Below are 24,744 nucleotides of genomic sequence, written 5' to 3' on the forward strand. Positions count from 1 at the left end.
CAGCCTCTGCAAACGAACTCCAGACGCGTGCGCCCCCTTGTGCATCTGGCTAACGTGGGACCTGGGGAAGTGAGCCTCAAACCGGGGTCCTTAGGCTTCACAGGCAAGCGCTTAACCGCTAAGCCATCTCTCCAGCCCTGAGAAGGATACTTATTAACTTGTTATGTTTATTGAGGGGAGTACAGAACCAAGGGAAGGAAAATGGATATACCCAGGTGGACTGAAAGCCCACGTGGTGGGCCCAGAAAAACCATAAAAAGAAACTTAGAGAGGAAAGCAAAGAAAGTAAAAAGAGCTCCTAGTTGGGTGTGGTGGTGCATGCCTTTAATCCCAGCATTTGGGAGGCAGAGGTACTAGGATTGCTGTGAGTTTGAGGCCACACTGGGACTACATAGTGAAGTACTGGTCAGCCTGGGCTAGAGTGAAACCCTACCTCAACAGCTCCCCTGCAATAAAAAGAGCTCCTGCCATGTATAGACAGCCCATGTAGGAAGTAGGGGTACAGGGGAATATCACCAGAACTTAGAGGTTCACGAGTGGTCAGGCAGCTCAGAGAGAGACCTGTCTCCTCCCATGCACCTGCTTATAATCTTGTTTGTTTTTCTTTCTCAAGGTCACAAAAGTGCTTTTCATTAGAGACAAAGTCTGGTTGAAAGGGTCACAGCTCCAAGCAGTCAAAACTTACTGTCAGTGGTACTATTTTGACCATAGGTCTTGCTTCTCTTGGGTCAGAAAAGGGTAGTCAGTTTGAACGTTCCCTAGGTAGGCAAGAAGAAAGACAAAGAAAGGCCTGGAAGAGAAACCTAGTTCTGCAGACACTGTTCCTCAGAGCCAACATCAAGCTGACATGCCCTCAGAGTCTGGTCTGCAAGCTGCTGCCTCCTGCTGAGGGCACTTGCAAGGACAACTGAGTCAGGAGGAACAGGTCCAAGTCCCTTGGGAAGAATGATGATCCACAGCTTCAGAACCCTGCGTGGAAGGGGTAATCCTTGTGGTTGGCATAGCTCACCAAGGCACAGACTCTCCAGCTCCCGTTGTAGCTGCATAAGGTGGTCATGCCTTGTTGCTCAGCTCAAAGCCAAAGACATTAAAGTTCTCAGTTGTGCATGCTGCTGTCATAGACTTGGGGATCATCACCAGCATTCTTCATATGGGGAAATGGATCAGCACCCAAGCTAGAGTTTTATTGTGCTTATCTGAAATCATGTTGATTCTGGGATCCTCCAGGATAGATGGATCCCCAGGCTTGGCCCAGGGCTTGTTGGGAGAGCTGAGGGAACTGTAGGCAGTCACCACGATGCCCTTGGAATGGCAATGACTAGATCAACTTTTCCCCTGTCAAGTACAGGTGGCACTCGTTCTGCTTAATCGATGGCTTGTATTTTAAGCTGGGTTTGTTTAAGATCCTCTCAATCTGAATATGGTTGAAACTTGGAACACCAATTGTTTTCACTAGACCTTCATCTACCTGCTCTCCCATGACCGTCCAGGTATCCACAAAATCAGTGTCACTGGGAATCACAGTGTCATGGGATTCAATGCCATCCAGTGGGAAGTGGTCAGGCCCAGGATTGAAGCCCATCGGCCAGTGAATCAGGTAGAGGTCCAGGTAGTCCAGCTTCAGGTCACTGAGCGTCTTTTGGCAGGCTCCTTTCACCATGCTCTTGTCATGGAACGTGCACCTCAGCTTGCTGACGATGAACAGGTCTTGGTGCTTCACTTCCTCTTCCTTGGGCTTCTCCTGGAAGGCCACCCCTACCTCCTTCTCATTCTGGTACACTTGGGCACAGTCGATGTGGAGGTACCCAATGTCAATTGCAACTTTCACCACCTCAGTCACCTGGCAAGAAGACTTCCAGGTGCCCAAGCCCAGGATGGTCATTTGAGCACCGTTGTTGAGCTGGATGTGGCTGGCTATGTCTGTTGCACAAAACAGACCCCCCTATTTATAATCTTACTGTGGTGGGGCTCGCCTTCTGACTCAGGTAGGCAGAGAGACAGCTATTGATCTAGGCTATAGACTGGCTCCTAAAGAGGGTAGCCATGACACCGAGTTCTGGAGTTGAAGCTTGACCAACCACAATTTCAGGATTAGCTTTGAATTCTAGACAGAGTCATTCCTCCCAGGGAGGAGCTGAGTCATGGACAAACATGTCTATGGAGCTAGGCAAGAGAGAAGTCAGACCATACTTTCATGTCTAGCAAGTGAAAATCTCGAGGGCAGACCTTCCTGCCTTTTTAACTTTCAGGAGCCACCATAACTGCCTAAAAATGCTACCTGACTCCCTCTCAAAACCATTATGCTTTTCTAAGAGCAGAAAGATTTGTACATAGAGCACATTTGTACATAAAGCACAGCAGTGACACAACATCATACCATCAATCAGTCTTGAATCAGAGACAAAGTGCTTCATGTAGAGACGAGTGATTTTGCTTGCATGATGGGATATGTGGTGCACAGTGTGCGTGTTGTGTGGATCAAGGCTGCCGTGGAGTCATGTGATACAGCACAGGTGAGTGCTTCCAGAAACACTTTGGATTCATTATACATTTCATCTTGAATTAAATCTTAGTCATTGTCCAGAAACCTTTTACAGTTGCCAAAATTGTCATGACCCCCCACTTTCAACTAATCAACTCTGTATGGGGGCTGTGACCCACAGTTCAAGCTGCACGGAAACTGTGGAAGTGCCTGTGAGAGCTACTTAACATTGTGCCTAGAGAGGTGAAAACTCAGGGAAAGTTCCTTCACAGTTTTGCATTCCTTTCCTCGATGCTGGTAATGACATAGTCCTGCTGCAGATGTTGGATAATCAGGTGGGATTTGTCTAATCTTCCTGGAAAGCATTTTAATGGCAGATATCAGTCAATAGTCATGATTATGTATATAATGTATATATACATATAATGTACCAAAAAAAATAGAAAAACAAAGGAAGGGGCCTGGTACATTTTCCCAGTAACAACCTTGTACATAGTGAATGCTCAAAAATGCTTATTTGATGATGGAGCTATTGCATGAGCTACCATCAGCACTCTTGCTGTGAGGGTTTACCTGAAGCAGCCCCATCTGATAGGGATCCACCAGAAAGATGCCATGTGAGTTGATGGAAGGAACAGCTAAAGATCACCAAAGTAGTGGGCTTATAGCTGAAGCAGCACATACATGAGAAGCCAGGAGAGTGAAAGGCCAAAGAAACAGCAGAAGGGAATGTGCCTTCACCACAGAAGATGGCATGTATACTGACATGTTGGGGGAACAGGCTATATGCACAAGGAGCAGGCTGTAAAGAACCCCAGCAAGGACACTATCCAATGGAACAGCCCTATTTCAAACACTGAGGTCTTGCCAAGAAGATGGCTAAGATCTTGATTATAAGATTTCATTAAGGAAGAACAACTTTGAAAGACCAGAGGAAGAGAAGAGCCCCTCCAAATTCTACTTCTGCTCAAAGCTTTCCTTGACCACTTATGTGCTATTCATCTGGAACAACCTTGTATTTCTTTTTAGCAATTTGTGTTCAGTACTTATCTAGGCTACTACATTATATATTAAACTTTCCACTAAAAGGATGGTTTTGCCCAATGTTTTGAGACCAACCCATGAAACAAATGGGAGACATAGGGTGCCAAGCCTCAGTGCTTCTTGTAACATCTATGGATCAATTGGAACATGATCTGAGCAAGCTTGAGTCATGGATGCAAAGCTGTGCTTTAAATAGCTCACATCCTACCTTCTTGTTTTCTTTTAGTCACACTGCATTACTGTGTTTGCCTTGAATTTTAAAGCCATGTTTACCTTGATTTTGAAGTCCTTCATATGTTTACATTGACTGCCATCCCCTAAAACCTAAAATTGTGAAGTCCTGGCAGTTAGACATTGCATTTGCTTCTCATAACAGTGACAGCAAGCCCTAATTTTGCAATATTCTGGTGATGTTTTGAAGTATGAATACTTTTTCTTCCCTGGTAATCATAGCTCCATAACTAATCATCACAAAGAATTAGCTGGGTGTGGTGTATGCCTGCTATGCCAACACTGGGGAAGCAAAGGCAGGAGGATTGCTGCGCTACATATTATCCCCAGGAGCAGGATGAGTGCCATTTTCCTTGGGGGAATGCTGTTGCCTCCTGACATGCCTCATGCTCATGAAGCTGCTCAGGTTGACCACAGCCGTACATTGACTGCGTCAGCTCTGACTCACGTGGAATGCACCTTTCCATCCAATCTCTTTGTCCTTGTAGCTTGTTGACTTCCAAGTACTTGGCAGTGACGAGAGCTAAAGGCAAGCCTGTAGCTTTGTGTGCCAGGCGCTACATTACGTCTGTTCTCTTTTTAAGAAAAGCTGTTTTAGGCAAATTTTGACTTTGATCAAAAAATAGCACTGATTTGTGTTAAAAATTTAGAGTAATCCAATTGGGGAATTTTCAACTGAAATAAATCATGGGCTGAGTGACAGCTGCTTGGCAAAATGGCATCCATTGGGGATACTAATATAGAGACAATGTTTGCCCCTTTCTCTCTCTCTCATTTTTCAAAGGATTCCAAAGGCACAGAAATGGTGAAAGCTAAGCCTTGACTGCACTATTATTTCATTTCCCAAGCCTCATCCTAAGGTAAGATAACCACTGGCTCTGATGTCATGAACAACACAGTCAACTCCCAGGTTCCTTATGCAGACAGCAATGCTGGGAACATACCAGCTTTGGGCTCAGCTTTATCACCCACAGATCACTGCCACACAGGCCCTCACTCTTCATCCTCACAGACTGTCCGTCGGGAGGACAGAGGTGGTGGCCTTGTCACCAAGTCCAGGTTTACTCAGGGCTCAACGCAAAGCTTGTACCTGATGACTATTAATAGAATTAAAGTTGTTGCATGCACATTTTCCAGAGGAAGGAATTTGTAATGAGCTCCCCAAACTCAGCTGTACTGGTAGGAACTGCTGGGATGGGACCAAGAACCATATCCTATTCCCTGTGCCCACTGGCCTTTTCTGGGACACCTGTAAAATCACTTCCATGAATTAACTGCAGGTGCCAACTTAAGCCTCCACTCCCAGAGCTATCAGTGGTGACAGTGGAATACATGGATTCGGACAAGTTTGCAATGACCCTAGATGTAATTAGACACATACAAACAGAAAGAAAAAGAAGAGAGAGTTGGAAGGAACAGTGAGATGAAAGAGGACTAAGGCGTTGGGTGTAGGTCAGAATGGTACTTAAAATAAAAACAATAAAAAATTATCCAGTAATCAGTAAACAGTAATATAATTAGAAGTTTTTTCCTATTTACTTCCTTTAACATGCAATAGGGGGAAATAGAAAAAAAAAACTCAAGGATTCAACGAAACAGATGGCTCTCAAGTTATTATTTTTCCCTTGCTGTTGTTTACAAAAGACTCCTTTGACAAAATGTGACTCACAGATTCCGGTGAGGACTGCCGTTCTCTTCGGGTTGGAGAGAGGCAATGAGGCAAAGAGAAATCCAGATCGCACGCTTTTATTATGCACATTATTATGCCTCATTAATTAACCCAACCACTGTCCTAGTGACGTTCTGGGCTCACTTCACAGGAAAAAATTAGTCTGGATTGCCAAGTTAAATAGACAATTACAGGAAGATCAAATTATGCCTACATTGCAATCTGTCGAGGCACCAAGCCAAATTCATGTCAAATTCATAAGACTGGAATATCCTCACTAAAAACAGCCCTCAAGAACCAACGTCACAAGGCATCTGACGTCTGCCCAGAGGATGTATTGATCTTGCTGGAGCTTCCTTTCTCAGAATCACATAATAGAGAGAGAGGACGGAGTCTGCGAGGGTCCTGGCCACCAGTCAGCTGGACTACTCCTTTGTTCTGTCAAATAAAGTATAGTAGGACTGGGCATGGCGGTGCATTTCTGTGACCCCCAGTACTGGGAAGGCTGAGGCAGGAAGATTGTCAGTTCAAGAGCAGCCTGGGCTACATAGTGAACTTGAGGCCACCTGGGACTACAAAAGCAAGTCTTGTGTTGAAGAAAAAAACAAAACAAGAAATAAAACACAGCACACCAGGGGGACACAGCTCACCATACCCACTCCATCCCTTATCCCCCGTCCCTCAGCCATCAAGACCTATAGAAACAACTAAGGTCTTTTTTATTTTGTTTTTAAGACCAGGGCCAGATTTCTTTTTGTTGATTATGTAACAATGTGTTTAGTGAACAAGACCGAAGCCCATGTCACCTTCGGACTCCCCAGGCTCTTCTTCCTTAGCTTCCACTTTCTTCTCCCCAGCAGGGGCAGGGCCTCCTACAGGCCGACCAATAGGCCAGGAGCAGCCCACCAGCCCCTGCATTGCAGATGAGGCTCCTGATGTTGACATTGGCCAGGGCCTGTATAAACAAGGCAGGCCAAAGAAAGGTTCAACACTTCACCCTGGCGGCTTTAATGAGGGCATTGATCTTATCCTTCGTGATGGTCAGTTCATTGTAGTGCAGGATGAGGAGCGAGTAAGTGCAGGCAAGCTCAGAGGTGGAGGCCAAGGTGTGAGCTGCTGGACCCATGCTAGCTGCAGGGTGAAGTGAGGACCTCACCTCAGAGTGGCCTTATCTTCCTCTGAAGTACCTTGGTGGCAGCTGAGGAAGGAAAGCAAGTTTTTTTTTTTTTTTTTGTGTGTGTGTGTGTGTTTGGTCTGGTTTGGTTATAAAGAGAAATGAGCACTCCTGGTGTAGGTTTCCCATGATGAAGAGCTCACGCCGGGCGTGGTGGCACACGCCTTTAATCCCAGCACTTGGGAGGCAAAGTTTGTAGGAGGATCTCCGAGAGTTCGAGGCCACCCTGAGACTACATAGTGAATTCCAGGTCAGCCTGAGCCAGAGTGAGACCCTACCTCGAAAACACAAAAACAAAACAAAACAAAACAAAAAAAGAGCTCAGTTCTGCCCACCATAAGGAAGGAAATAGAAAGAATGACCAAAAAGAAAATAAATACCCACCTCAGAATTTTTAGTACCTAATGTGGAATGTCTGCTGTTCCGAACACCAGACACATTGCACCAAATAACATTTATCATCAAGGTTCCAGAAAAAGGCGACAGCCCTCGGAGTTCAGCCCTCAGAAAGGGAGAGTGAAATGTGTCCTATGGCCGCCAAAGAGTGGAGCGCTTAAGCCGTTGGGTCTGGAAGGTTGCATGCCAGTAAGAGGAAGACATCGTCCTGGATCTTCTTCAGGACATTCTTCCTTTGTAGTCCAATGTGTCTGACATCACTGGCTTCATGTCACTCCCTAGGCAGAAAGTCCTCGTTCTTCACAAGGTGGATTCTAGTCACTCTCCCTTTGTAATTTATGAAGCATAAGTGACGTTCTCAGGATTCCAACAGCCTGCAGAGAGCTGACAACTTCCACTCTGTCTCCCAGAAAGCCAGCTGCCATACACAAACACCAAGCTGCCTGGAGACCACCACACTGTGAAGAAGCACAGGCCAGCTGAAGAGGGCCTCACGGAAGAGAACCAAGAAAGCCAGCGGACACAGAGACTGAGCTCCAGCAGTGGGCTCTTGTCCAGTTGCCCTAGGCAGCTGGTGGCGCTACCCTGATACCTGAGCATGGGGAGCCCGGAGCTGTCACCCCCCAGTGACGTCTGAGTCTTTGATCCACACGCTGGAAGTAAATACTTGGCTGCTTCTTCCTTCGGGGTAGACAACTAAATCCCTCTGCAAATGGATGTTCTTTTCTTTGTCCTCTCGGTGATAGGTGATATTTGGGCTCTTAGTATGCCCTCTTCTCAAAAAAAAGAGTCACAAAGATTTCTTTCTAGGACTTCCTTCATTGCCCCAGTTTTATCCTTTTTAAGAATATAAAAAATGTTTTTCAAATTTGTTATATGCAGTGTTAATGTTCACATAATTCCTTCGGTATAGTGTGTGCTTGATCACATCACCTTCCTGTTCCTTCTTCTTATATGACTTATCATCCTTAGCCCCATCTGACCACTCTCCTCCCTTCCTCTAGCTTCTCTTTTACTTTCATCTCACAAATGGTCCCATGTACCTACAAAGAATTCCAAGGCCCACAAAATAGGGCCCAAGCCTGGCATACACAGGACCTTTGTCTTTCTGCATGACTGATTTCACTTAATATGGTGATCTCTAGTTGCACTCATTTTCTGGCAAATGGACAAAATTTCATTCTTTTTATGATGAACAGAACTATATTATATATATATATATATTCCCCATCTAGTCATGTATTGACGGACACCTAGGATGATTCTGTAACAGCTGTTGGGGTCATGCTGCAAAAATCATGCATGTGCAGATGTCTGCTTAGAGTTCTAGGCGGCATAGGGAAGGGTGGCTTTCACTGTAGGGAAAGGCCATATAGTGAGTATATTCTTCTGACTGGCATAGCTGGATTATATAATAATTCTAACTCTAGGTCTTTTTATGAACCTTCACAATGATCTCCATAGTATCTAATTTTGATTCCTACCAGTAGTGGATAACTATTCCCTTTTCTTCTCATCCTTACTAGAACTTGTGATTACTTAATTTTCTTAATGATGGCCACTTAGAATCACCTCCTCATTTTCCCATTTATTGATCAAAGTATTTATTTTATTTTGGTATTTAGGGTTTTTTTGAGTTCTTTATATATTAAAGATGAAAACATCTCTCAGAATATAGAAGTTATCAATAATTATATATACATATACTTAAAAACACTACAAAAAAAGAAAAGGAAGCTTCCAGAAAAATAAATAAATAAAAATAAAAATTATGGCTTTTTCCAGCTTTATGTCAGATGGTCTACATGGTGGAGGTTTTCAGCAGTTTTCTCAGTGACCTTGCAGCCCAAGAATATGGAGTCTTTAGCAATATGGTCTTACCATCTATTCCTGGTGGGAAACCAAGAGTCTTGACAATGGAATGGCTTATAATGTTTTGGGGGCATCAGGGACCTCCCTGGCCAATAACTCACTGGAAGGTATCCCAATCCCGGCTGAAAAAAAATTTTTCTAGTAACAATCTATGGCTCCTGTGAGTTCAATTATCCAAAAAAGTAGGTTTCCATATGACTTATTTATATCCTCTTAGATTATTATTAGCCTTCCCTCCACCTTTCCTTTGTTCATTCTCTTTCCCCGACCTCACTTAGGCCTTTCTGCATGCAGTTCAATGGGAGAGGAAGAAATCAACAGTCAAGATACCCAACAGTGGACATTACAAACCTTGTATTTGGCCAGCCAGGCCAAATGAGCCAATGAGGTGCAATAGTGGCACGTCTGTTATGGGAGAAACCAACCATCCTCTACTTTGACTGGAGGCCTGCTCCATGGGAGGGAATACATCCCTGATACTGAAAACCTACAACAGGGGTAGTCATGAACTCTAGGGTGTAACATCTGCTGCTATCTGTCTAAAAGTACATATTATGCTCACCAAAATGCCCAATAAGCACTTCTCTTAATGTACATACCCATATATTAATGATACTCTCACTTTTGGTTAGAGAACCTTCTCTTTTCCTATGGCAGTGACCTTGGGATGACTCAGAAGGCACAATGATGCTGAGAAGAAGTGACAGAGGAGTGCTCAGCACTGAAATATCTCTATCACACCTTCCATGGCTCAAAGTCCATTGCGGAAGAGGTGGTGGAAAGAATGTAAGAGTCTAAGGAAGAGTAGGACTCCTTACAATGTGCTTCTCCAGACACACAAAATGGCCTGGATATACATGACCTCATAGTGCCTGACACTACCTACACAAGACCATCATAATAGGAAGAAAAGATCATAATGTCAAAATAAAAGAGACTGATTGAGAGGGGGGAGGGGATATGATGGAGTTTCAAAGGAGAAAGTGGGAGGAGGGAGGGAATTACCATGGGTTATGGTTTACAATTATGGAAATCATAAATAAAAAAGTGAAAAAAAATCATCTCTCAAGTGTTTAACTAACAAAGGCTTCCTCCTATGTTGTAAGCCACCCCTTCACATGGTTAGTTGTTGGTTTTAATTTTATACAGTCCCAACTTTCAAGTCTCACAGTTCTTTCCTGAACTAGTGAAGTCATAAAGGATTATTGAAAGGACTCACTGTGCCCATGGTCCTCATCTTAGGCTCACTTTGGGGCCAAGGAAGTAAGAGACCAGGAAGGAATTTTTACTGTTGGGTTACGTCAGTGCTGACACTCAACAGACCAGCTGTGAGGCTACATTCTGTTTCTAAGCTGAGTCTTCCCTCAACCACCACCCATCAAGTAAGAACCATGATGCCTTTATTATGGCAGAAAGTCAACAAGAGTCTTTGTCTTCCTATCTTCCCCATTGTATTTGCTCCTCCTCAGACAAGGGTCTATATTTCCATTTTTCATTTGCCCTTAAAATGACAGTAAGTATCAGCTTAGCCATGGAAGAGATTCTAACAGAGATTCTCCAGCACCAGCCTGATCTTGACCTTTGATTGTGAGAGACATGCAAAGTGTATTTCTTTGATCTCTGCTTGAATCTTTTTTATTTCCTTTCTTCTGTTGCCCTCAAGTTTAATTTGCTCTACTTTATTTTAAGATAGAAAACAATTTCATTGGTGTGAGACACTTCTTTTCTAATAAAAGCATTAAATTCTGACCACATTGTTAAATCCTATTTCATTGGCATATGACACAATTAGGTAACTTTCATTAAATTATCAATTTTACCTGGGCATGGAGGTATACACTTTTAATCCCAGCACTTTGGAGGCAGAGGTGGGAGGATAACAATGAGTTTGAGGCCAGCCTGAAACCACATAGTGAATCCCAGGTCAGCCTGGGCTAGAGAGAGACCCTACCTCAACAAAACAAAAATGGGCTGGAGAGATGGCTTACTGGTCAAGGTGCTTGCCTACAAAGCCAAAGGACCTCCGTTTGATTTCCCAAGACTCACATATGCCAGATACACAAGGTGACACATACATCTGACATTTGTTTGCAGTGGCCAGAGGCCCTGGCGTGCCCATTTTCTCTCTCTCTTTCTATTGCTCTCTCTGTCTCCTTCTTTCTCTCTCACTCTCTCAAAATAAAAATAAATAAATAAAATTAAAAAAATAAATGATCAAATTTCTGCAGTTATATCTTATTGTTTTCCAGTATTCTTTCTCCTGCTGTGTTCAGACACAGTCCTACATGGAATAAAGTTTCTTTTGTTTAAAAGATACTCTAAAATTTCTCACCCTTGCATTCTGTTGATGATGACTCCTTTAGCTTTAATATTCTGGAAAACATCTTCCCTTGGCTTTGTGTGCTAAATGTTATTTTTCCTGAGTATAGAATTCAAGTTTGAGAAGCAGTTTTTTCACCAAAATTTTAAACCTTTTTATTGCTTACATTGTTTCTGATACCTTTTTCTCTTTATTTTTTGAGGTAGGGTCTTCCTCCATCTCAGACTGATCTGGAATTTTCACTATGTAGTCTTAGGATGGCCTTGAACTCCTGGCGATCCTTCTACCTCTGCCTCCCAAGTGGTGGGATGAAAGGTGTGCACTACCATGCCTTGCCTTCTGATAGCATTTTTTAACTTTGTTGCTCTCTGTTTGGTATGTCTTTTTTCCCCCTGGAGACTTCTGGAATATTGTATCACTTAATGAGTTCATTATCATTATGCTTGATTGATGTACCTTAGCATAGTTTTCTACATATCTCTTCTAGGATTCATTAAATTCCTTGGATTGCAGGGTATTATGCATTTCTACTTAGGCCTGGGAAATTTTCAGTCAGCTATTTAAGTATTTTTCTACCTTTTCTCTTTCTCTTCTCCCTTCCAAGGTGGGTCTCCATGCATTAGTCTAATTGAAGCTCTTTGGTCATTTTTCATTTAAAAAATATGTTTATATTCCTGATTCACTTTGTCAAATTTCTATTATTAGATTTTCAGATTTACCAGTTCTTTTTAAAAACTCAATAATTAACTTTTTGTTGATAACTTCCATGATCGTAAACAGTATCCCATAGTAATTTTTTCCTTCCCCACACTTTCTCCTGTGAAATTCCACTTTCCATGATATCCCTGTCCCCTCTCAATCAGTCTCTCTTTTTTATTTGATGTCATGATCTTTTCCTCCTGTTATGATGGCCTTGTGTAGGTAGTATCAGGCACTATGAGGTCATGGATATCCAGGCCATTTTTTTGTCTGGGGGGAGCTCATTGTAAGGAGTCCTACCCTTCCTTGGGGTCTTACATTCTTTCTGTCAACTCTTCAACATTAGACCCTGAGCCATGAAAAGTGTGATAGAGATATTTCAGTGCTGAGCATTCCTCTGTCACTTCTTCCCAGCACCATGATGCCTTCTGAGTCATCCCAAGGTCACTGCCATCTGAAAAGAGAAGGTTCTCTACCAAAAGTGAGAGTAGCATTAATATATGGGTATGAACATTGAGAGAAGTGCTTGCTGGGAAGTTTGATGAGCATAGTGTATACATTTAGCCAGACAGGAGCAGACGTTACACCCCCTAGGGCTCATGACTACCCCTGTTGTAGGTTTTCAGTATCAGGGATGTATTCCCTCCCATGGAGAGGACCTCCAATCCAATTAGAGGGCAGTGGTTTCCCCCATAACAGACATGCCACTATAGCACCTGTTGGCAAATATAAGGCTTGCAGTGTCCACTGTTGGGTTTCTTCACTGGTGATTTCTCTCTCTCCCATTGAACTGCATGCAGTGTGACCTTTTCCAGCTTTATGTCAGCTGGTCTACATGGAGGATGTTTTCAGCTCAGCTCCAGCAGGATTTATCAGTCCAGTTCTTTCTTCTATTTGTTAATTCCTGACAGTATGATTTATTTAATCTTAGGTAGTGTATGTTTTAAGTTCTGAAAATCTTATTATTTTGTTCTTCTGTTAAATCTTTTAAAAGTATTTCAGTTTTGGGACTGGAGAGATGGCTTAGTGGTTAAGCCCTTGCCTATGAAGCCCAAAGACCCCGGTTCGAGGCTCTATTCCCCAGGACCCACGTTAGCCAGATGCACAAGGGGACGCATGCATCTGGAGTTCATTTGTAGTGGCTGGAAGCCCTGGCGTGCCCATTCTCTCTCTCTCTCTCTCTCTCTCTCTCTCTCTCTCTCTCTGTCACTCTTAAATAAATAAATAAAAATGAACAAAAATTATTAAAAAATTTTCAGTTTTTAATTTATTTATTTGAGGGGAAGAGAGAGAGAGAGAATTGGCACATGAAGGCCTCTAGCTGCTGCAAATCAACTCCAGACATATGTGCCACCATGTACATCTGGCTTATGTGGGTTCTGAGGAGTCAAACTTGGTTCCTTATGTTTCACAGGTAAGCACGTTTAAGCACTAAGCCATCTCTCTAGCCCTTTTGTTACATCTTGCAAGTGTTTAATGAGCCTTGGAAATCTAATGTAATCTAATGCAAGCAATGATTTACTCTACTATCATGCCATGTATATATGTGTGTATGTATGTGCATATGTATGCATTTGGGTTGAATAAAATAAAAGTACAAATATAACCATTATTTTCTTGGTCAGAAGAAGAAATCTACTGCAAAATGAATTCAAGTAGCCATTTGATCATTGTTATCAATGACATATTATCTATGACATGGAGATTTGTTGAACATGCTCTAAACATATGACTTGTATTTCCTTCTCTTATTCTTCCAGCACCACAGTCTGTTTTGCCCATGTCATCCTCTGGCTTGTCACAGAAACTATGTAATGTCAATCTTGCCCATTTGAGCTGGAAAAAGTTCTCTTTAGAACAACCCAATTGCCAATGGACTCAGGCACTGTTTTTGCTATTTACAATTCATTAATTCAACAAATTAAATGCAGTCATGATACTTAAAGGGTTATATGCATATGAAAGTATTATGCTCTCACTATTGTGAGGAGGTGACCAACTGGCAGAGTTGGCTAAAGCATTAAAAAGTAAGCAGACCCAGCCACAGTGGGATTAAAGTCCAGCCTTCTCAGGAATTTTTTAAAAAATTTTTTGGAAACCTTTGCTTTGGTCTAGGATTTCTCGCTCAGTAGAGTTATGTCCTGCTGGGGGGCTGGAGTAAGGAATGCTATTTACGAGGTCGCTGCAAAGGTACTAAGTGACAGGGAGGCTGAGCCTTCACAGCCTTGCTCTGCCCAGTACACTTGTGAAAGCCATTATGCTATCTGTCAATCACTTGGAGAAAGAAGTTTTGTGGGAGAGATGATAAAGATGTTGTCTGGACTGAGGAACCTCCAATATGCCAAGAACATCTGTCACCAATATTCCTCCTTCTCAGGGCATCTGCAGTTTTCTGCAGAGTCTGTTGTGCATTCATCTTCGTCTCCTTGAAATCTAGACATTTTGCAATAGAATTAGGGCATGTCTAAATGAGCTGCCATACAAGTTCATCCTTTGACCTATGATGTGAGCTCACACATGAACAAATATAGCTCACAGAAAATATCACCGTCGTCTCCTTCCCCTCTCCCATAAAGCTGTTCTCCCTCACTGCTCAAATGTCTACAAAGTTCTAGGTATCCTTATTTTCAACTTCCCTATTTAGAGTTTGAAGAGTGTGAAATCGGTGAAGAACTAACAAGTATGGAATCACTTTATAACTGACTTTTGGTATCCAAAGAAAACCTTTAAGAGGAATGTTGATGCCTCTGAAGGAACTGTATATCAATGGTCATTTTACACTTTAGTTTTGCAAGAGTCAGTAGAGAAGAAATAGAAAGAAACATAAAGGATTTTCTTTTCTTTGAAAGTAAAAGACTTGCTGTATTTCACTAGTTTTATTTTTATTAATATAGACTTAAGTCATAATAAATCTGAATAAAGCAAATAAATTGGATTTCTTTGGGACAGCGTGCTGAGGACACAAAATGCCTAGGCCAGAACTTTTGACTCCTTAGACCTCCATCCTTTTGTCTCACGCCCGAGACTTACCCCTCTGTAGCATCTCATCTAACAACAGACGGTGGAAGATGAAGAGAGACGATGTCCGTTCAGACAAGTGCCCGTTTTGGAACTGCCCTAGCACTCTGCAGCTGCTAGTCCAGGAGCTCTGGCGTGCGCCCGGAGGTGGAGCAGCCACGTGCCAGCCTCCCATTGCTCTTAGGCCGATGTAGCTCACTACATGATTCTATCTTGTCAAGCAGACTCCATTTCTCCTGGGAAGGAAGTGAGAGTCAGTCAGAGTGCAAGAGGACACCAACAAGGCTCACACAGAGGTTGAGAGAAGGTTCTAGAATCCGACTACATCCTGTCCTCACCCCTTTCGAGATGTGTGGCAACGGCTACCAACGAACACTTCCTCCCAACCTCCTAATGCCTCCTTCTGTGTGGAGAAAATTTAGGACAGGTTACACAGAAGAACATAGCATGTATTTTTCCTCGCAGTAGCCACAGACCTTGACTGCTCTTGCACTCTCACTTGGCCTTGACCTCCTGTTTGCTTTGGTCAATGAGATGTTAGCAGACGTTCCACACAGAAGCCTAAAGCTTCTATATCCCCCATGGCCAGCTCTTCCTTCAGCACTTGGGAGCTGTTTGAGTGCCACAGGGTGGGAAAGCACAACAGGTGAGTGTTGCTGGAAACTGAGGCTACAATCTCATAGATATGTCAAATTGGCAAGGCACCAACATTGACCTAAGTGCTATTTGGAAAGAAAGGGGGGGGGGAAAGTACAAAAAAAGATTTCTTCCCAATAGTTGATAAATATATTTATGCTCAAATTAGTCTTCACTAGGCAATTTCTTCTAATTGACGTTGGGTTCTTCAAAATTCTGGCAGACTGAACCAGATGTTGGATGAGGCTGAAGATGATCTCTATCTCCAAAGCCAGTCAGGTTTGTTGTGCCCTTTGGCCATACAATAGGATTTGTTCTCTAAAACCTTTGTGGCTATCCATACTTTTTATTCAGTGTTACTTATGCTTTTCTTTTTAACCATATATGACATACAATCCCTGATAGGGACTTTAGAAATATCCCATAATCTAATAGTCATATTTTTATAACAATGCATTTACATATGATTACTTGACATGACAAAGCTATAAGTCCCATAGAGCAGTTAAGGTGAATATTTTCCACCCAGTGCTTTTTGCATTTTGGAAAGACAAGGGCCTGCTGGGTAATACAGAGCTTGGAATCCTAGGTGTATGCATTAGGGTTCTCTAGAGGTACAGGGCCAAGCGGATGTGTTATACAGGGGATTTATTAGGGCATGGGCTGGGCAGGCCAACAATAGCTGTCTTCAGGCTGGAGAGTCAGAGAACCTGGTGTTTTCTCCGACCACAAGGCTGGAGATGAGTAGGAAATCAGAGAATCTATGAACGGCTCAGTCTAGGCGTTTCAGCAGTCCCCATGTGGTGCTGAAGGCCTGGAGGCTTTCTAGAGGGTCACTGGCCTTCAGTCCACATTGGAAGGCCAATAAAACTGGGTTCTAATGTCTGAGGCCAGCAGCAATAGGACAGGTGGATGCACACACCACATCAGCAAGAGGCAAGATCCATCAGGTAAAAGGCTCCATTTCCTCTTGGAAAATATATATATACATCATCCACCAACCAAAAGCTGCTTGCTCCACAGGAAGAACTTCCTCCCTCAGTTAATCCTTCCTCAAAATACCCTCAACAAACCCATTCAAGAGGTCTGTCTCTTATTTGACTCCTAATCAGATCAAGTTGACAACAGAGCTTAACCATCAGTCTAGGAGTAAATTTTTTTTCCTATGATACTGTTTGAGAGCTGGCAGCAATTTATTTCCTGGATTTGGTAGGTATGGGACTCTTGAGGGTCTTAAAGTAAGGCATACCAGAGACTTAGAGCTACATGATTTTAAGATTTATTGTTGAAAGCCTTATAGAACCGCAGTATTCTAATCCCCCAGTGAGTCTCAGCCTAGCCTACATCAGCCAGAAGAACTTCATTCTAATTAGGCAGCAAGAAATCTTCTAAGATTAACAAAGGGATGAAGTGAGAATGATAACTTCCTCAGCTATTAGACCAACTTTGATCTAGTTGTTATAAGACAAAAAGAGAGGAGGAAGAAGAGGAAGGGCAGAGGAAAGTAACAGAGGTGTGGGATGGGAGTGAAAGGGAGTGGAAGGAAAGAAGGTAAGGAAGGAAGGAAAAGAGGGAGGGAGGGAGGGATCCGGGAAGGAAGGCTGTAGATGCCTGGATGAAGAGAAGGGCTAGAAAGAGACCAGGCTGGCAAAATGGACAGACACAGTGGAGAAAAAAAGTGCTTGAGGGATTTGAGGCTGCTGCTCAATGCTTAGTGGGCCAGTAGCCTCTGTCATCCTAGCTCAAGGGTTAGAACAGCACTCAATCGTCATTCCTCACTTTCCAGTGAGGAAGAGTCTCAGGGTATGTGACGATGCCTGGTTGTGAGAGGCTCAAGGCTCTGCGTGCAAGCTTGGTCAGGCAAGGATGTTGATACTTTGATTTGGCTGGTCTGGAGCACACTGCGCTGAGAGCCACATGACAATGAGTAATTTTACAGTATCTATTCGAGTAGAAGGGGGAGCTGATAAGTAAATCATTTTTAACCTCTGTAAAGAAAACCACTGGATAACTCTGGTCCTCTATTTTTAGATAAAAGCTGATACTTCATGGCACATGACCAGCTATTATTTACTAATATTTTCTGCTTCACAGACTATTTGCATAATTCCTTTAAAAACCATCATGATTTGGGAAACATTACACCTCCTAGAATTTTTATGACTTGGCTTCTTTTGAAAGTGACTTACTATTTTCACTAGTGACACTATTAATGAATGCCATAGGATGCCGTAGGAAATGATTAGAATGTTTTTTTTTTTCCCCAGGAAAAAAGAAAGCTCTCTTGCAGTTTAATGCTATACCTCAGATCACAGGGGTGGCTTGCTGGAGTAGTCAGCAGTAGAATTGATAGGACTTAACCCTGGGTGGCTCTGCCTGGCCTTCCATCTCCCACGGACAGTGACAGCCCTGGCATGTATCTGCAGATGGCATGTCAACAGTCACCTTTGTTTTATTTTGCTCTGTCATCAGTGCTTAATATTTCCTGGCATATCAGGAAAGGATTACATCTCTGTGCACAGGCTTCCTACTCCTATTGATAGCTACCACAATCCGTCATAAGCTGGGCATCGTTAAATAAGCATGTCTTTCCATCCTGACTGGCCTGGGAACAGTTTAGACTAGCAATGCTAAGACAGCCTCATCAACTCTTTCCTAAGTTGGGTTCCTCTCATAGAATGGTATTATGTTGGACTTTGTTGTATTTCCTGTGTTGGGCCAATAATGGGGCTTTAGTGACCCTTGCTTGTTTTGAAGAAGGATGACAGATTTCCTGCAGCTCTTTCTACAAGCAGACAGCTGTAGAAACATCACCATAATGAACCAAACAACTCCAGGCACCCTGGGACACACCTAAATAGTCGGCATCCTTTTACTCCTCTGGGGAATTTCTAGTGATGTGATCTGGTCTATTAAGGAATATTTCTCATCTACAGTCCTTCACCCTGGCACTAGATGTGGACATTACCTTTTCTCAGCCTTTGTGGTCAGGTAACTTCTGAGTATTTTCCAATCAATGTTGATCATGTGGTCTCAGTCAACCATTTGGAGTATTCAGATTTGATCACAATGGCAAGGAGCCCTATGGAAATATGCTATATATAGAATGATCTTTGCTGAGATTCCATGGATGCCAGCTAAAACTATAAACCACATCCTAAAATTAATTCCCAGTACTAATTCTCTAAAGGCACATAAGACATTGGACACTATTAACCATACTTTTTTGTTGTTGTTGTTGTTGTTCTAGGCAGGGTCTCACTTTGGCCCAGGCTAACCTGGGATTCACTATATAATTTCAGGGTGGCCTCGAACTCATGATGATCCTCCAACCTCTGCCTCCCAAGTGCTAGAACCATACTTTTAATATTTTACTTTTGCAAGTTGACAGAACATTTATCTAGCTATACATTTCATTTATTAGAATAAGCTTGCATATGTCCAAATAAAGTATAGTTTCTTCTTACCTTATTTTTAAAATTTTTATGAGGTAGGGTTTTACTCTAGCCAGGCTGACCTGAAATTCACTATGTAGTTTCAGGCAGGCCTCGAACTCACAGTGATCCTCCTACCTTAGCCTCCCAAGTAATGAGATTAAAGGTGTGTACCACCACATCTGACCCTTCTTACCTTACTTTTTATAGTATAAAATAAAATATAAACTAGATAGGGTGACCCACAGTACTGCTAGCTACTCAGGAAGGTGAGACAGAAGGATTATAAGTTTGAGGCCAGCCTGGGTACCTTAGCAAGGTCCTGTCTCAAGAGAAAATTGGAAGCCTAGGTATAGTTCAATAAGGAGTTCTTACCTTGTATGCATGAGGCCCTGGGCACAATCTGTACTGTAATCAGAAAGTTAAGGAAATAAAGCATGAATGAATACATAAACCAAGAATTATACAAAATAATTTCTGAGTCCCTGAGTTATTAAAAGTTGAGCCCAGGGCTGGAGAGATGGCTTAGCGGTTAAGCACTTGACTGTGAAGCCTAAGGACCCCGGTTCGAGGCTCGGTTCCCCAGGTCCCACGTTAGCCAGATGCACAAGGGGGCGCACGGGTCTGGAGTTCGTTTGCAGAGGCTGGAAGCCCTGGCGCACCCATTCTCTCTCTCTCCCTCTATCTGTCTCTCTCAAATAAATAAATAAATAAAAATTAAAAAAAAAAGTTGAGCCCATTTGTTAGCAACATCCAGGTCAAGATATAAAATTTACCAACTCAGAAGCCATCGACTCACAGCTTGCCCTTAATCATTAGCTTGTACTTTCTGGATCATTTTTTTATTATTATTTTCCTTTATGCCTTGAACACCCAAGTGACTACTTTTGGGAATTTCAGTTTACCCTGGCCCACTTGAATTGATGTATCTGTTAAGCTTCTCCTTTTCCCTCCACCTCTGTTGTTTGTAATTTGTCTGTTGGAGCAAAGCTATTTGTCCACAGTCAGGCTATTGCTGATTGTCCACACCCAGGTCAGTTCAACGTTGCTACATTCCAAGATTTGCCAAAATAGGAATCAGACCAAGTATCCTGACTTATCCGTTTCTGCAGAACCACATCTACCAGGAGTCATTCTAGTAGGACACAGATGGCTTCTGGATGTCTCCTGTGAGGCAGGCAGCTGCTGATGCTTTATGACTAAATCTTAATAGTTAGGGTTCAAGGAATTGCATGAGGGGGGTCATTCTGTTTTTATCCTATTTGCATTTATTAGCTGTAAAGTTTTCTGGCAGAACCTTCCTTTCTCCTGCAATTTGGTCACTTATTATAGCTGATCTTTATTTTACCTCTAGAACTTTCTCCTTTGGTGTGGATCTGCTAGAAAAAAAAAAAAGACTGGGGTTCAGCTTCAAGAATTTACTGGAAACTGACTCCTTGGCCCCTTCAGCGTTTTCCACAAGCCACTCTCCCTACTGTTCTCTTGCAATGGATAGCACCTTTCCTGGCACTCATCCGACTTGGGTTTCTCCTGGTTTCCAATAGTTTAGGCCATTCAAATACTGTTGCACTGTCTGTGCCTCCTGGTAACTTGTCCCCATCCCTTCAGAGTTTGAGACTGTGGAGTAATGCATTGCCTAGTTTTATTCTCCAATATCATTCATTTATTTTCTCCCTTGCTATCTGCAAATGATTTGTATTATGAACTTGCCCAAGCTATTTAGTATCACACATTTTTTTTTTTTTTGGTTTTTCAAGGTAGGGTCTCACTTTAGCCCAGGCTGACCTGGATTTCACTATGTAGTCTCAGGGTGGCCTCAAACTCATGGTGATCCTCCTACCTCTGCTTCCCGAGTGCTGGGATAAAGGCATGCACCACCACACCCAGCTCACACAATTATTTTTGTTTGTATGTATGTATGTATGGTGTATACATGTGAGATTGCATTTGTGTGTAAGTGTGCATGCACATGGAGGTCAGATGTCCTCCTCAATCACTCTGCACCTTATTTACTGAGTCAGGGTCTCTCAGAGCACCAAATTTACCACTTTGGCTATTCTAGCCAGCAAGCTTGTCCCAGAGCTCTCTCTTTGTACATGTGGAGTGCTGGGATTACAGGTACTCATCCCACAGATGGGTGGATGCTGGGTACCTGAACTTGGGCCCTCTGGCTTGCAAGGTGACAAGCATTTCATTCTCTGAGCCATCACTCATCTCCATTATTTTGTGAGTTAAGTTCTTTACAAAAGCATATTCTTAGTGGCCAGCAACATGCTGGAAACGAGGGTTGACTGTCTTCATTCCATTCACCTTCACTAACAGAGCTTGGTGACATCGAGTTTCAGATGACATCTTGCCACAACCATCAGCTGTGTTGGCTTGGCCTCAAGTCTCATAGTTCTCTGTGTTTCTCAGTCACGTGAGAAAACCACTTCCAAGTCAGCACCCAGGGAAACCCCGAGTCTCCTTGCCAGGGTTCCTCCAGGGTGACATTTGGGGAGAATTTACTCTGGGCTATAAACAGTTGAGTTGTTCAGAATTCTAGAGTTCTCTGAACAAATAGAGAGCCATTCCCTTTAAGCAAAATTTCAGGAGCCCAAGAGTTGTTTTTTATGCTTCTGACTCATCCCTGTAGCCTGAATTTTCACTTGAGGAGAAGTCCAGAAGGCTGAGATTAACGAGTGCAATAAATAGCAAAGCAGTCCCTGTGCATACATGCTCACTGAGGAGCCAGGGAAACTAACAGAAGGAACTTCCCTCATTAAAAAAAAATTCTAAGTCATTGTTCCCTGGCTGTATAATAGTCATGAAAACAATTCAGATAATTATGATTTATTACAGCCATTCCCCAAGCACCTGAGGCTGAGATGCCTTGTGCCTACAATGACTGAGTCATGGTGACTTGTTTGTGTACTTCGGAGAGGAAAACAACAAACTCACACCTCCCTTAACACGAGCGATAAGATGACACACACTTCATCAAAATAAAAGGCACTGAAATAACTCAAAGGTCACTTTCCAATGGAATTATTGAAGAATGTTCTTTTTATTTGCCAGACAAACACATTTCAGGAAAAGGATATAAAATCATTCAGATTAGATTAGTGGTTCAACACTGGGGGTAAGTTGTCCTCTTAAGGAACATTCGATGTCTTGGGATATTTTTGGTTGTCAACACTGGGTGGAGTACTACTGGAATTTAATAAGTGGAGGCCAGGATATGGTGCCTTAGTATCCCACACTGCAGAAATGTACTCCTTACCTCACCAAGGAATCACCCAACCCCAGGTATCAAAAACTCCCGAGAACTGGGCCTCTAATCCCAGCACTCAAGAGGCAGAGGTAGGAGGATCACTGTGAGTTCAAAGCCACCCTGAGACTAGATAGTGAATTCCAGGTCAGCCTGGTTTAGAGTGAGACCCTACCTCTAAAAAACAAAACAACAACAACAAAAAACAAAACCACAAACACTCCTGAGATGCCCTGCCTAGGTCAAAGGGTGAAGAAATGAGGAAAGGACTTGTGGCTCCCGATACACAGATGGATACCATCCCAGGTAGACTTAGTTCTGTCCACTCCTCTACACTCTCCTTACCCAATACCCACTGCAGTTCTGTCTCCCTGGTGACACAGTATGAGCATATGTGAAAGGGAAGCTTTCAAAGGGTGGGATACTTTAAATGCAGCGGGAGACTTCTGAGGCAGGCTCGTGTCTGTAATCTGTGCTTCCTGGGATTCTCTGAACTGTGAATTTCTCCCCAGTTGTCTTTTCCCCCAGCCTTCCATCATGCCACCACTCTCCCTCAGAACAGGGCCACCCATGCTTTCTGTGCTCATGAGTGGAAACAACGATGAATTGTACATAGGCACACATGCTTACCTTCTTGTTTTGAAAGTTTCACTTGGTACATACTTTCCCACAGCTTTCTGTTTTCATTCACAAACATTCTCCAAAGCATTTGGAATAATCTAGTAGTATTTATCTCCTTGATTTAGTCAGTCATTCCCCAGTTGATAGACATTTATTACCTATGTTATTTTTACATGGTGATATATATTTAATAATGCATTCCTGAAAACAGCATTATGACCTGAACTTTTCAACAAGACTGGTTCTTAGGCAAAGTTAATATAGTTGAGAATTTAGGAGATTTTATGTCAATCCAAAAATAAAAGAACTTTATCAGGTATAAGTAAGGAATCCAAAGTCTGCACAAGAGAAGATAGATGCTTAAAATTGAAATTTTGTTTATTTTTGTTTATTTGAGAGAGATAGACAGAGAAAGAGGCAGAGAGATGGAGAGAGAGAGAGAGAGAATGGGCATGCTAGAGCCTCCAGCCACGGCAAACGAAACTCCAGATTCATGCGCCACCTGGTGAATATGGCTTATGTGGATCCTAGGGAATTGAGCCTCAATCTGGGGTCTGTAGGCTTCACAGGCAAGCGCTTAACAGCCTAGCCATCTCTGTAACCCCAAAATTGAAAATTTTAATTAAAGTAAACATACATTTAATTTAGTTTACTCAAATGTTATAGGCACAGATAAAATTGTCAACAAATGTTAGTTTGGGGGAAAATTTTTCTAGGGGTAATTCAGATGGAAGCAGAGGAATAAATACTCCAATATCCAAGACATTTAAGCCACTTTTTAAATTGCCAGAAAATTAAGCAAGAAAATACACAGACAGGGCTAGGGAGGCAGCTCAGTTGGTGAAATATTTTCCTCACATGCATAAGTGCTTGAATCCAATTCCCCAGAACCCTGTTAGGCTTGGGCTGGAGAAATGGCTTAGCCATTAAGGCACTTGCCTCCAAAGCCTAGGGATCTAGGTTCAATTCCTCAGTACCCAAGTCAGCCTGATACACAAGATGGCACTTGTGTCTGGAGTTCGTTTGCAATGGCTAGAGGCCCTGGCATGCCCATTCTATCTATCTGCCTTTCTTTCACTCTCAAGTAAATAAATCAATAAATAATGCCAGGCCTGATTGCTCACACTCGTAATTCTAGCGCTAGAGAGGAGGAGACAGGTTAATGCTTAAGGCAATTATACCGTAGTTGTGCTTCATGCCATTGGGAAACCTTGAATCAAAAATGATGGGCAGTGCCAAGAGGAATGATACTCAACCTTGTCTTCTGGTCTCCACACATATTGCATATGCACGCACATACACACATCTACATGAGCATATAAACCATAAATGAAAAGGAATCTGTTCATGTAGCTCTGGACATCATATGGAAGTGGTCACCAAACCTGAGGAAATTTCCAAAGTCTGTAGAAAGCAGAATTAAAACTTAAAGTAGTGACATGCTGTCTCCTTGTATACATCATACTATTGACTTACAAGCATCATAACACTCACCACTGGCACTGGAAGAGCTGTGGCAAAAGGATTTTTTATTTTATTTTTAATTTATTTGAAAGCCACAGACACAGAGAGAAAGACAGAGGGAGAGAGAAAGAATGGGCGCGCCAGGGCTTCCAGCCTCTGCAAACGAACTCCAGACGCGTATGCCCCCTTATGCATCTGGCTAATGTGGGACCTGGGGAACCGAGCCTCGAACGGGGGTCCTTAGGCTTCACAGGCAAGCGCTTAACCGCTAAGCCTTCTCTCCAGCCCAGTAGTAGCATTTTTTTAAAAAAAAAACTTTTTACTTCCTTTTTTAATTTTTTTTTTTTTATTTGAGAGCGAGAAAGACAGAGAGAAAGACAGATAGAGGGAGAGAGAGAGAATGGGAGGGCCAGGGCTTCCAGCCTCTGCAAATG

At 42.7% G+C, this 24,744-nt stretch overlaps 2 pseudogenes; both read right to left on the reverse strand.

Moving 5' to 3' along the window:
* Window positions 1-961: 961 nt before the first annotated feature.
* On the reverse strand, window positions 962-2,414 carry LOC101613581 (annotated as a pseudogene).
* Window positions 2,415-2,748: 334 nt separating this feature from the next.
* Window positions 2,749-6,552, reverse strand: LOC101613301 (annotated as a pseudogene).
* Window positions 6,553-24,744: the final 18,192 nt, after the last annotated feature.

The sequence above is a fragment of the Jaculus jaculus genome, chromosome 1, assembly GCF_020740685.1.
Source record: "Jaculus jaculus isolate mJacJac1 chromosome 1, mJacJac1.mat.Y.cur, whole genome shotgun sequence".
NCBI classification, from domain to species: Eukaryota; Metazoa; Chordata; class Mammalia; order Rodentia; family Dipodidae; genus Jaculus; species Jaculus jaculus.